The sequence below is a fragment of the Bos grunniens genome, chromosome 8 (genome assembly GCF_055505025.1).
Source record: "Bos grunniens cultivar Pamir isolate PY7600 chromosome 8, Bosgru_T2T1.0, whole genome shotgun sequence".
NCBI classification, from domain to species: Eukaryota; Metazoa; Chordata; class Mammalia; order Artiodactyla; family Bovidae; genus Bos; species Bos grunniens.
In genome coordinates this window covers 21,398,581-21,410,926 of record NC_141172.1, presented here as the reverse complement: position 1 = coordinate 21,410,926, position 12,346 = coordinate 21,398,581, and the positions used below count along the sequence as shown (strand labels likewise).

The 12,346-nt window shown below is 43.1% G+C and overlaps 1 long non-coding RNA gene across 4 annotated transcripts in view; it reads right to left on the bottom strand.

Annotated features, from left to right (window-relative positions):
* LOC147366768 (uncharacterized) overlaps window positions 1-12,346 on the bottom strand; it is a 32,112-nt gene that overhangs the window by 8,979 nt on the left and 10,787 nt on the right. For all 4 annotated transcript variants that reach the window (XR_015169066.1, XR_015169069.1, XR_015169067.1 and 1 more), the window contains one exon: window positions 6,196-6,313. This is a non-coding gene — a long non-coding RNA (uncharacterized LOC147366768). The remainder of the gene's footprint in view (window positions 1-6,195; window positions 6,314-12,346) is intronic.

Here is a 12,346-nt window from a genome sequence, read left to right as displayed (position 1 = left end):
AGGTTGGGGCTTCCCTGGTGGTTCAGAGGGTTAAGCATCTGCCTGCAATGCGGGAGACCCGGGTTCGATCCCTGAGTCAGGAAGATCCCCTGGAGAAGGAAATGGCAACCCACTCCAGTATTCTTGCCTGTAGAATCCCATTGACAGAGGAGCCTGGTAGGCTACAGTCCACGGGGTTGCAAAGAGTTGGACACAACTGAGCAACTTTACTTTCTTTTTTTCTTCAGAGCTTAACTTGAATGGGACACAAGGCAAAAAAAAAAAAAAAATTGTATATTCAGAAATGATTGTCCCAGTAGACCAGAACAATCAGAAGAGATACTCCACCTGGTCTTCTGCCCTATACCTCTGGTCATTATGTTATTGTGCCCTTACTATCTAATGATTAACTTTTCATCAGAATGTTAACTACAAATGGATGCTTGCCAAGGGCATTTGCCATTTGCCTCTGCAGGGAGTGGGCTTCCCAGGTAGCTCAGCTGGTAAAGAATCCACCTGCATGCAATGCAGAAGACCCCAGTTTGATCCCTGGGTCGGGAAGATCCCCTGGAGAAGGGACAGGCTACACACTTCAGTATTCTGGCCTGGAGAATCCCATGGACTGTATAGTCCATGGGGTCACAAAGAGTTGGATACAACTGAGTGACTTTCACTTTTTTCCGTGGGGGCTGAATCCTTTGCTGCTGCAGCTGCTGACACGCCTGACGGAGCTCAGGGTGGAGAACAGGAATGGGGCACTCTGTGATCCAGGAAAACTGGTGGAACAGGTCTTTAGCTAGCTATTTTCAGGAACTGATTTCATGATCCCAACCCTTGCATCTCCTCACATCTAAGAGAAAGTGAAAGTGTAGATTCTTTACCATCTGAGCCACCAGGGAAACCCTCACATCTAGAAAAGCACTAAATCTTTTCCTGGTGACATCAGCTCCTTGTGACTAGCAGAAAACCTTTCCTAAGATAAGTGCTAGGTGGCATGAACTCTCCCTTCACAAAAACCACATGTATTTGCTTCCCCCTACCTACCTTTCTGGAGCAGCTTCTTGGAGTTATTTGAGGTGCCACCTCCCAGGCTGCAGTCATCATTTTGCTCCCAATAAAACTTAACTCACAACTCTCTCGTTGGGCATCTTTTTAAGTCGACAAGAGAAAGAGAAGTACCTTATTTTTAACTCCAAGAAATAGCTGATCCAAATGGTCCATCTGGGAAGAGTGATTTTTTAAAAAGTAACTTAATCTCTTGGAGAAGGCACTGGTACCCCACTCCAGTACTCTTGCCTAGAAAATCCCATGGATGGAGGAGCCTGGTGGGCTGCAGTCCATGGGGTTGCTAAGAGTGGGACACGACTGAAGAGACTTAGCAGCAGCAGCAGCAGCAACTCAATCTCTTAACAGAGCCATATGAGCAGGGCTCATTCATTATTTTTTATGTCTGGAGGTTAAAAATAGATCTCATATGTTATGCTGCTGCTGCTACTGCTGCTAAGTCACTTCAGTCGTGTCCGACTCTGTGCGACCCCATAGATGGCAGCCCACCAGGCTCTTGAGTCCCTGGGATTCTCCAGGCAAGAACACTGGAGTGGGTTGCCATTTCCTTCTCCAATGCATGAAAGTGAAAAGTGAAAGTGAAGTTGCTCAGTCGTGTCAGACTCTTCGCAACCCCATGGACTGCAGCCCACCAAGCTCCTCCGTCCATGGGATTTTCCAGGCAAGAGTACTGGAGTGGGGTGCCATCGCCTTCTCCGTATGTTATGCTATTATGTTATGCTACTATAGGTCAAATACCTGGGAAAGCAGACTGAGAATTGGATGAAGGCTGCCCCAGGAGGGGGAAATACCTTTGGGCTAAATGACTCACCTTAGCCAAGAGCAGTTTCCAGAGAAGATCTGCATGCATGAAGCATGACACTCTATCCGTAGCTATAAAGAATTAGTTCTTAGGTCTTTAAGAGAGATTTGAACGGTGCATCAAATATCTATTATAAATGCCAAAGTGCTAGATTGTATTCATAGGATTATAGGAAACAACAACTGTAGAAATAATATTACTAGACTTGATTTGTAAACTAAATATTGTTGGCTCCATTTTGGACCATGCACTGCTTTGAACAAGAGCAGTGTTCTTGTTCAAGAACAAGACCACTTGTTCTTATTCAAGAAGAATTAAACAAGAATTGAATTCTTGTTCAATTCTTCCCGTTAGTTTCCTTAAGAATGTACCATAGAGGTTGGATAGGATGGTTCAACAAAATAATTCATAGTATTTCCTGTAGTCTTCTTCCTGTCTCTAAATTTCTTAGTCATCTGCAAAAACAGTGCCATCTTTCCAAGTCTTGTTACCCAAGTAAGAGATTTCAGGTCCCTTTGGAAAGCATAGAAAGATCTTCAAGAGACATGACTGCAAAAAACTAGTTAACTGAGGAGGCGAATAACCCTGGAAGGGAATGTAATGGGAGGAAAAGAATATCATACTATTCAGTTATTGCCTCATTATCAGTGGCAGAAATCAGTTCGGCAGTCTCTATAGGTATTGTTCTTTGTTTTCCAAAAGTACAAAAATTGAGTAACTGTACCTTTATTTTGGGTTTCTCAGATGGTGCTAGTGGTAAAGAACCTGCCTGCCAAAGAAGGAGAGAAAAGAGACACAGGTTCGATCCCTGAGTCAAAAGACCCCCTGGAGGAGGGCATGGTAACACATTGCAGTATTCTTGCCTGGACAATCTCATGGACAGAGGAGCCTGATGGGTGACAGTCCATAGGGTTGCAAAGAGTCAGACACAATTGAAGCAACTTAGCATGCACCATTTTATTATTCTTTTTTAAAAAGTTATTTTTGTTTTTTGTTTGTTTTTCTCTCTCTTTCTTTTTCTTCTCTTGTATGGATCTGATCAGATCAGATCAGTCGCTCAGTTGTGTCCGACTCTGCAACCCCATGAATCGCAGACGCGAGGCCTCCCTGTCCATCACCAACTCCCGGAGTTCACTGAAACTCACGTCCATTGAGTCAGTGATGCCATCCAGCCATCTCATTCTCTGTCGTCCCCTTCTCCTCCTGCCCCCAATCCCTCCCAGCATCAGAGTCTTTTCCAATGAGTCGACTCTTTGCATGAGGTAGCCAAAATACTGGAGTTTCAGCTTTAGCATCCTTCCTTCCAAAGAAATCCCAGGGCTGATCTCCTTTAGAATGGACTGGTTGGATCTCCTTGCAGTCCAAGGGACTCTCAAGAGTCTTCTCCAACACCACAGCTCAAAAGCATCAATTCTTCGGCGCTCAGCTTTCTTCACAGTCCAACTCTCACATCCATACATGACCACTGGAAAAACCATAGCCTTGACTAGACGAACCTTTGTTGGCAAAGTAACGTCTCTGCTTTCCAATATGCTATCTAGGTTGGTCATAACTTTCCTTCCAAGGAGTAAGCGTCTTTTAATTTCATGGCTGCAGTCACCATCTGCAGTGATTTTGGAGCCCTCAAAGATAAAGTCTGACACTGTTTCCACTGTTTCCCCATCTATTTCCCATGAAGTGATGGGACCGGATGCCATGATCTTCGTTTTCTGAATGTTGAGCTTTAAGCCAACTTTTTCACTCTCCACTTTCACTTTCATCAAGAGGCTTTTTAGTTCCTCTTCACTTTCTGCCATAAGGGTGGTGTCATCTGCATATCTGAGGTTATTGATATTTCTCCCAGCAATCTTGATTCCAGCTTGTGTTTCTTCCAGCCCAGCGTTTCTCATGACCCATTATGCATATAAGTTAAATAAACAGGGTGACAATATACAGCCTTGACGAACTCCTTTTCCTATTTGGAACTAGTCTGTTTTTCCATGTCCAGTTCTAACTGTTGCTTCCTGACCTGCATATAGGTTTCTCAAGAGGCAGATCAGGTGGTCTGCTATTCCCATCTCTTTCAGAATTTTCCACAGTTTATTGTGATCCACACAGTCAAAGGCTTTGGCATAGTCAATAAATCAGAAATAGATGTTTTTCTGGAACTCTCTTGCTCTTTCCATGATCCAGCGGATGTTGGCAATTTGATCTCTGGTTCCTCTGCCTTTTCTAAAACCAGCTTGAACATCAGGAAGTTCACGGTTTACATATTGCTGAAGCCTGGCTTGGAGAATTTTGAGCATTACTTTACTAGCGTGTGAGATGAGTGCAATTGTGCGGTAGTTTGAGCACTCTTTGGCATTGCCTTTCTTTGGGATTGGAATGAAAACTGACCTTTTCCAGTCCTGTGGCCACTGCTGAGTTGTCCAAATTTGCTGGCATATTTTTGCTGACTGTATAGAGCTTCTCCATCTTTGGCTGCAAAGAATACAATCAATCTGATTTTGGTGTTGACCATCTGGTGATGTCCACGTATAGAGTCTTCTCTTGTGTTGTTGGAAGAGGGTGTTTGTTGTGACCAGTGCATTTTCTTGGCAAAACTCTATCAGTCTTTGCCCTGCTTCATTCCGTATTCCAAGGCCAAATTTGCCTGTTACTCCAGGTGTTTCTTGACTTCCTACTTTTGCATTCCAGTCCCCTATAATGAAAAGGACATCTTTTTTGGGTGTTAGTTCTAAAAGGTCTTATAGGTCTTCATAGAGCTGTTCAACTTCAGCTTCTTCAGCGTTACTGGTTGGGACACAGACTTGGATTACTGTGATACTGAATGGTTGCCTTGGAAACGAACAGAGATCATTCTGTCATTTTTGAGATTGCATCCAAGTACTGCATTTTGGATTCTTTTGTTGACCATGATGGCCACTCCATTTCTTCTGAGGGATTCTTGCCTGCAGTAGTAGATATAATGGTCATCTGAGTTAAATTCACCCATTTCAGTCCATTTCAGTTCGCAGATTCCTAGAATGTCGACATTCACTCTTGCCATCTCTTGTTTGACCACTTCCAATTTGCCTTGATTCATGGACCTGACATTCCAGGTTCCTATGCAATATTGCTCTTTACAGCATCGGACCTTGCTTCTATCACCAGTCACATCCACAGCTGGGTATTCTTTTTGCTTTGGCTCCATCCCTTCATTCTTTCTGGAGTTATTTCTCCACTAATCTCCAGTAGCATATTGGGCACCTACTGACCTGGGGAGTTTCTCTTTCAGTATCCTATCATTTTGCCTTTTCATACTGTTCATGGGGTTCTCAAGGCAAGAATACTGAAGTGGTTTGCCATTCCCTTCTCCAGTGGACCACATTCTGTCAAATCTTTCCACCATGACCTGCCTGTCTTGGGTTGCCCCATGGGCATGGCTTAGTTTCATTGAGTTAGACAAGGCTGTGGTCCTAGTGTGATTAGAATGACTAGTTTTCTGTGAATATGGTTTCAGTGTTTGCCCTCTGATGCTCTCTTGCAACACCTACCATCTTACTTAGGTTTCTCTTACCTTGGGCATGGGGTATCTCTTCACGGCTGCTCCAGCAAAGCGCAGCCATTGTTCAAATTTTTAACTGGGTTCATAATCTGGAGAAAAGTCTAATAAGATTGTGATGGACAGGACTTTCCTAGTGGTCCAGTGGTTAACAATTTGCCTGCCGAAGCAGGGGACATAGGTTTGATCTCTGGTCCAGGAAGATTCCACATGTCACAGAACAACAACTGAAGTCTCTGTGCCTAGAGCCTGTGTTTCACAACAAGACAAGCTATCATAATGAGAAGCCCATGCACCCCAGTGAAGAGTAGACCCTGCTCTCCACAGTGAGAGAAAGCCTACATGCAGCAATGAAGATCCAGCACAGCCAAAAAAAAAAAAAGACTGTGATGGACAAAGGACACTCTGAGAACAGTGGCCTTCTGATGTTAATTATAAGCAGTTTATGGATGTGATACTTGTTGGCTCCACGAGAGGGCGTTACAGTGACAGATGGAATGGGACAACTGGATTGGGCACCTCCAAAACCGTGTTGATAAGGATGCTGAGATTGGGAAACAAAGGATGGAATCCAGGTGGAGGAGGACACCTTATCTGTCTTCACAGAACTTCCTTAAGAACTGCCTTCCAGCCATGTTTTCAGGACCTGGAAGCCATGAATGATAAAACCAGTGTGAAAAAAATCAGGAAGCTAATCTTAAAAATTTGACTCAAGGAAGCCAGAAGCTAAGACTTAGGAGCTGAGTCACATGAGTGAGAATGGTCTAAGGTTGCTGGAGTTTACAAAGTTCTTACCTCTTCTCAGGCTTTATTGTTTAACTCTTACCTGGATTCTTTGAGATACCACAGTATTCCTAGAATAATGACCTGGCAGCTCATATCAATGCAGACTGTCATATCTTCTTAGAAGTGCATGTATTTTTTGAGGACAAGTCATGATGTCCCTTTAATGATAAAAAGATACAATTCTTAAATGTTTTATCATAGATTATCCACCTAAAAACTTTTATTACAAATATATACTTTATAATAGGCATAATACTTTATAACTGCAGTACACATGTATATTATCAATAAAAATAAATATATTGGAGGTGTGAGCTCAACATTTTTTCCAGTCATAGTGGAAGGAAAAATACAGAGCACTTGTATCTCCATACTCCTGGGGACCCCACTTAAAAACATGGGTGGACATTCTCTGCAATTCCACACATTTATTAAAATTTGAATTTTGTTTGGGTCACAAGGAACAGAACAAGATTTATATACATACAATTTTTTGGACACACTAAGTGTACCAAGGAGAGATAGATTGTGTGATTGCATGCCCATAGCACTGAGTAAATGTAACAATCCCTTCCTCTAATCTGAGTAACAGGCAAATTTGGCCTTGGAGTACAGAATGAAGAAGGGCAAAGGCTAATAGAGTTCTGCCAAGAGAACGCACTAGTCATAGCAAACACCCTCTTCCAACAACACAAGAGAAGACTCTACACATGGACATCACCAGATGGTCAACACCAAAATCAGATTGATTATATTCTTTGCAGCCAAAGATGGAGAAGCTCTATACAGTCAGCAAAAACAAGACCAGGAGCTGACTGTGGCTCAGATCATGAACTTCTTATTGTGAAATTCAGACTTAAATTGAAGAAAGTGGGGAAAACCACTAGACCATTCAGGTATGACCTAAATCAAATCCCTTATGATTATACAGTGGAAGTGAGAAATAGATTTAAGGGACTAGATCTGATAGACAGAGTCCCTGATGAACTCTGGACAGAGGTTCCTGACATTGTACAGGAGACAGGAATCAAGATTATCCCCATGGAAAAGAAATACAAAAAAGCAAAATGGTTGTCTGAGGAGGTCTTACAGATAGCTGTGAAGAGAAGTGAAAAGCAAAAAAAAAAGGAAAGATATAAGCATCTGAATGCAGAGTTCCAAAGAATAGGAAGGAGAGATAAGAAAGCCTTCTTCAGCAATCAATGCAAAGAAATAGAGGAAAACAATAGAATGGAAAGACTAGAGATCTCTTCAAGAAAATGAGAGATACCAAGGGAACATTTCATGCAAAGATGGGCTCGATAAATGACAGAAATGGTATGGACCTAACAGAAGCAGAAGATATTAAGAAGAGGTGGCAAGAATACACAGAAGAACTGGACAAAAAGGAGCTTCATGACCCAGATAATCACGATGGTGTGATCACTCACCTAGCGCAAGACATCCTGGAATGTGAGGTCAAGAGGGCCTTAGGAAGCATCACGATGAACAAAGCTAGTGGAGGTGATGGAATTCCAGCTGAGCTATTCCAAATCCTGAAAGATGATGCTGTGAAAGTGCTGCACTCAATATGTCAGCAAATTTGGAAAACTCAGCAGTGGCCACAGGACTGGAAAAGGTCAGTTTTCATCCCATACCCAAAGAAAAGCAATGCCAAAGAATGCTCAAACTACCACACAATTGCACTTATCTCACACGCTAGTAAAGTAATGCTTAAAATTCTCCAAGCCAGGCTTCAGCAATACGTGAACCGTGAACTTCCATATGTTCAGGCTGGTTTTTGAAAAGGCAGAGGAACCAGAGATCAAATTGCCAACATCCACTGAATCATTGAAAAAGCAAGAGTGTTCCGGAAAAACATCTATTTCTGCTTTATTGACTATGCCAAAGCCTTTGACTGTGTGGATCACAATAAACTGTGGAAAATTCTGAAAGAGATGGGAATACCAGACCACCTGACCTGCCACTTGAGCAACCTATATGCAGGTCAGGAAGCAACAGTTAGAACTGGACATGGAACAGAGTGGTTCCAAATAGGAAAAACAGTATGTCAAGGCTGTATATTGTCACCCTGCTTATTTAACTTATATGCAGAATAGGTCATGAGAAACGCTGGATTGGATGAAGCACAAGTTGGAGTCAAGATTGCCGGGAGAAATATCAATAACCTCAGATATGCAGATGGCAGAAGTGAAGAAGTAAAGAGCCTCTTGATGCAAGTGAAAGTGGAGAGTGGAAAAGTTGGCTTAAAGCTCAACATTCAGAAAACTAAGATCACGGCATCTGGTCCCATCACTTCATGGCAAATAGATGGGGAAACAGTGGAAAAGTGCCTGATTTTATTTTCGGGGGCTCCAAAATCACTGCAGATGGTGATTGCAGCCATGAAATTAAAAGACGCTTACTCCTTGGAAGGAAAGTTATGACCAACCTAGACAGCATATCCAAAAGCAGAGACATTGCTTTGTCAACAAAGGTCTGTCTAGTCAAAGCTATGGTTTTTCCAGTGGTCATGTATGGATGTGAGAGCTGGACAATAAAGAAAGTTGAGTGCCAAAGAATTGATGCTTTTGAACTGTGGTGTTGGAGAAGACTCTTGAGAGTCCCTTGGACTACAAGGAGATCCAACCAGTCCATCCTAAAGGAGATCAGTCCTGGGTGTTCATTGGAAGGACTGATGTTGAAGCTGAAACTCCAATACTTTGGCCACGTGATGTGAAGAGCTGACTCATTTGAAAGACCCTGATGCCGGGAAAGATTGAGGGCAGGAGGAGAAGGGAACGACAGAGGATGAGATGGTTGGATGGCATCACTGACTCAATGGACATGGGTTTGGGTGGACCCTGGGAGTTGGTGTTTGACAGGGACGCCTGGTGTGCTGTGGTTCATGGGGTTGCAAAGAGTCAGACACGACTGAGCGATTGAACTGTACCGAAGGTGGCAGTGGGCTGTTCGGAAAACTCAAGTGCCCCTGTTGGGGGAGTTTGTAATTTCCTTAGTTCTGTCTCGCTGCAGCAAAAATTTGCAGCGATGGATGGACCAGTGTTACAGCTGTGTTTCAGCTCAGTTTTATTTAGAAAGCAAAGGAAAATACATCCTCAAGGCATGAGGGCGGGTCGACCCAAAGAACATGAAGAGAAGAGAAGCCCCCTCTCCCCAGCCCTAAATTTTGGCTCCTCTCTTTGTTTGCTTTTTCTCCTCCCCCTGAGCCTGCCCTATGTAAATTGGGCTAGCCAGGAGGGCTATTTGTTTTATCTGAGGTTCTCACTCTTCCTTTGTTCTATTTTCTTGGGCTTTTCCCTTCTTTGTCTTTTAGCCCCGCCAATTTGGATTCCTTTTTCCTATCCAACTACCTAACACCCCCAGTCACCCCTTCTAGAACTTGGGTTCACAGGGAGCCCCTCCCCTGCTCACCCTGTGCCTCACTCCTAATATTCCTCTCATCCTCCTACAGTATCTGCCTGGGTAACTAGCTAATCTATCACCAGTGAAAGTGCAGTAAGATCTCAGGTTCCCTTGAGTCTCAAGGTTCAAGTAGCATATAAATATTCAGTGCTGAGTCAAGGCCTTGATAGTGAAACAGGAGGGAACGGGGCAGGGCACAGCTCTTGAAAGAATGACATAGCCCAAAGATACAACATAAACTTATTAGAATCAAATGGGTCCAAGATGGCAGACAAGTCAACTTTGACTAGACCTTGACCCTCAGTCAGCAAGGAAAATGACACAACCAAAAGCCATGACAGCTCCAGTTCAATTCAGTCACTCAGTCGTGTCTGACTCTTTGCAACCCCATGAACCACAGCACGCCAGGCCTCCCAGTCCATCACCAACTCCTGGAGTCCACCCAAACCCATGTCCATTGAGTCAGTGATGCCATCCAACCATCTTATCCTCTGTCGTCTCCTTCTCCTCCTGCCCTCAATCTTTCCCAGCATCAGGGTCTTTTCAAATGAGTCAGCTCTTCACATCATGTGGCCAAAGTATTGGAGTTTCAGTTTCAACATCAGTCTTTCCAATGAACACCCAGGACTGATCTCCTTTAGGATGGACTGGCTGGATTTCCTTGCAGTCCAAGGGAATCTCCAGAGTCTTCTCCAACACCACAGTTCAAAAGCATCAATTTTTCGGCACTCAGCTTTCTTTTTTTATAGTCCAACTCTCACATCCAACATGACCACTGGAAAAACCATTGCCTTGACTAGAAGGACCTCTGTTGACAAAGTAATGTCTCTGCTTTTGAATATGCTGTCTAGGTTGGTCATAACTTTCCTTCCAAGGAGTAAGCATCTTTTAATTTCATGGCTGCAATCACCATCTGCAGTGATTTTGGAGCCCCCAAAATAAAATTAGCCACTGTTTCCCCATCTATTTCCCATGAAGTGATGGGACCAGATGCCATGATCTTAGTTTTCTGAATGTTGAGCTTTAAGCCAACTTTTCCACTCTCCTCTTTCACTTTCATCAAGAGGCTCTTTACTTCTTCATTTTCTGCCATAAGGGTGGTGTCATCTGCGTATCTGAGGTTATTGATATTTCTCCTGGCAATCTTGATTTTTGCTTGTTTTTGCTTGCTTTTTGCTTCATCCAGCCCAGCGTTTCTCATGACCTACACTGCATATAAGTTAAATAAGCAGGGTGACAATATACAGCCTTGACGTACTCTTTTTCTTATTTGGAACCAGTCTGTTGTTCCATGTTCAGTTCTAACTGTTGCTTCCTGACCGGCATACAGGTTGCTCAAGTGGCAGGTCAGGTGGTCTGGTATTCCCATCTCTTTCAGAATTTTCCACAGTTTATTGTGATCCACACAGTCAAAGGCTTTGGCATAGTCAATAAAGCAGAAATAGATGTTTTTCTGGAACACTCTTGCTTTTTCGATGATTCAGTGGATGTTGGCAATTTGATCTCTGGTTCCTCTGCCTTTTCAAAAACCAGCCTGAACATATGGAAGTTCACGGTTCACGTATTGCTGAAGCCTGGCTTGGAGAATTTTGAGCATTACTTTACTAGCGTGTGAGATGAGTGCAAATTGTGTGGTAGTTTGAGCATTCTTTGGCATTGCCTTTCTTTGGGTATGGGATGAAAACTGACCTTTTCCAGTCCTGTGGCCACTGCTGAGTTTTCCAAATTTGCTGACATATTGAGTGCAGCACTTTAACAGCATCATCTTGCAGGATTTGAAATAGCTCACCTGGAATTTTATCATTCCCACTAGCTTTGTTCATAGTGACGCTTCCTAAGGCCCTCTTGACCTCACATTCCAGGCTGTCTTGCTCTAGGTGAGTGATCACACCATCATGATTATCTGGGTTGTGAAGCTCTTTTTTGGTCCAATTCTTCTGTGTATTATTGCCACCTCTTCTTGATATCTTCTGCTTCTGTTAGGTCCATACCATTTCTGTCCTTTATCGAGCCCATCTTTGCATGAAATGTTCCCTTGGTATCTCTCATTTTCTTGAAGAGATCTCTAGTCTTTCCCATTCTATTGTTTTCCTCTATTTCTTTGCATTGATTGCTGAAGACGGCTTTCTTATCTCTCCTTGTTATTCTTTGGAATTCTGCATTCAAATGGGTATATCTTCCCTTTTCTCCTTTGCTTTTCACTTCCCTTCTTTTAACAGCTATTTATAAGGTCTCCTCAGGCAGCTGTTTTGCTTTTTTGCATTTCTTTTTCTTGGGGATGTTCTTGATTCCTGTCTCCTGTACAATGTCATGAACCTCTGTCCATAGTTTATCAGGCACTCTATCAAATCTAGGCCCTTAAATCTATTTCTTACTTCCACTGTATAGTCATAAGGGATTTGATTTAGGTCATACCTCAATGGTCTAGTGGTTTTCCCCACCTTCTTCAATTTAAGTCTGAATGACAGCTCCAAGGCACCATCAAAAGACCAAAAGCTGGGCAGTGGCCCAACTACTAGAAATCTCCACCCCTTTCCCAAAATAGTTGGAATAACCTCCCACTCATTAGCCTATGAAATTACCCAGCCTATAAAAGCTCACCACACCACATTTTGAGGCCTCTAAACTCTCCCTCTGTGATGCCCACACCCTGCCTGTGGGGTGCATTTCCTCTGTAAATAAATCCACTTCTTATCTATGACTTCCTCTCTCACTGGATTCTTTCTGTGAAGAGACATCAAGAACCTGACCTTCATTAGGTCCTGAAACCAGGTACCATGGGTTTT